The sequence below is a fragment of the Wolffia australiana genome, chromosome 16 (assembly GCF_029677425.1).
Source record: "Wolffia australiana isolate 7733 chromosome 16, ASM2967742v1".
NCBI lineage: Eukaryota > Viridiplantae > Streptophyta > Magnoliopsida > Alismatales > Araceae > Wolffia > Wolffia australiana.
The window spans coordinates 4,846,140-4,848,031 of record NC_135850.1 but is presented as its reverse complement, the minus strand read 5'-3'; positions in this window follow the sequence as shown (position 1 = coordinate 4,848,031).

Below are 1,892 nucleotides of genomic sequence, written 5' to 3'. Positions count from 1 at the left end.
CTTAATGTGTTATCACGTAAGAAGTAAAAACATGGAATAGAGAATAGTTTGGCAAAGTTTTCGAGGAACGGGGAAAACTTCAAAGGACATATCGATAGATGAATGATAAAGTACAGGAAATTTAAGATGACAAAAGGATGGTCCCTATGTTGCATTAGAAAAACAAAAAATATAGCAATAATAACAATGAGAAAAGTTTTTTATGACATAAAACTCGTGGAAAGGGATTCAAGGGGGAGTCAAAAACCCAAAATATATCATTCGTTAAATAATTCTTGGAAAAGTTAGACGTTTCAAGTGATATTAAGACAATAGACTACAATCATTGCAAACTATAAGAAAAATATGCTGCTTCTTTCCATGAAAGCTTACTTGCATCTCAAAATAATATGATCAATCATACATACCTAGTGGTCATTCCCACAGAGGTACAGACACCCAATATATATGGTTGTGCAGTAGCTCAACGCATAAAAAAATAGAGGCAACTATTCATTGGAGGAACCAGACTGCATCCGCATATTTGATGGATGCACCCAACATTTATTAAATTCTTATCAGGGGGTAATAAGCCCAGATGCATCTGTAGTGACCCAACACTTTATAAAACAAAGAAATCCACCAAGATTATGTAAAGCAACTTGCTACCTCAAGTACAACAAACGTCGTGCCCACCATCACCCTCTTAACTTTGTTCGGTAAGTTTATGCAACGTAAGAAGTAAACTTAACACATAAAGTATGGTTTCTTGGTTGATTGTACTTGTCTCATAGCTTAATTCTTAGGAGTATTTTCGTTTTGTGAAAGATAAAGTCATTCATCAAAGTTATGCTTGAAAGAGGAAGTTAGTCAAACCTTAAACCACAAAACACAAGGTCAAAATGTAACTCTGAAGTTAGTATTGAAAAGGCATATGATAGAGTAGACTAATTTTTTCTCTTTTAAGTATTATGAAACGTTGGGTTTTGTTCAAAATGGATAGGCATGACTAGACTTTGCACTGAATATAAATGATGTGTAATGATAATGTCTTGAATTTTTACCCTTTTTATGCAGAGTTTCCAAGGATTAATGCATGGTAATCCTATCTCCCAAATTTATTTATTTTAGCTCAGCAGTAGTAAGCCAAAAGCATCTATTTAACTATGACATGTTCTTGCTTTACAGCACATAATGTTGAAGTCATATTGCATTGTTCTTATGCTGACCATACAATGATTGTCCATATAAAGTGTTTGATGCATTTGGTTGGCATGTATTCAGAAGACAATCAAAAGAAATTGCATTTTGATCATATCTTGGCGATCCTATGAAGTAAACTAAAAAGATGGAAAGGTTCCGAGGATGGCAATACTATGAGTTTTTCTATTTTATAATCACAAGTAATCAAACATTAAATTCGATTAAGTGCATTTTGCAAAAGGTTCCAAGAAAAAACAGTGTTCCAGGTAAACTAAGTCAGTGGATATCCTTGAAAAAATGTTTGTTATCTGAAGTAGGAAGAAGCTCGTGTTGTTAGAAAATTAAAACTTGTAAGGGGGGTGATGCCAATGGAGAGGCATTGCCCCGTTCATTGGAGAAGCTCACATTACACCAGAGTTGGCCAAGCCAAATATGTTGCATCCATTGCTAGGAATGTAACACCACGAGATAGAGAATGGAAAAAATGTGTTAGCATACGTTCAATGATGTGGATTGTGAGAAGCCATAATAATGACTTGAAAAGAGCAAAGAGCAAAGAATTACAATCACAGATCCCATAGTTATACCTATATGGACTTTTCCAAGAACTAGCCAGGGTTTTTTGATGTCAGCAAGTAAACTGATAGGACGCAACCACCCTCCAAAGCTATGGCCTACTTCTATATTGCCTACTATCTTACCAAGTGAAA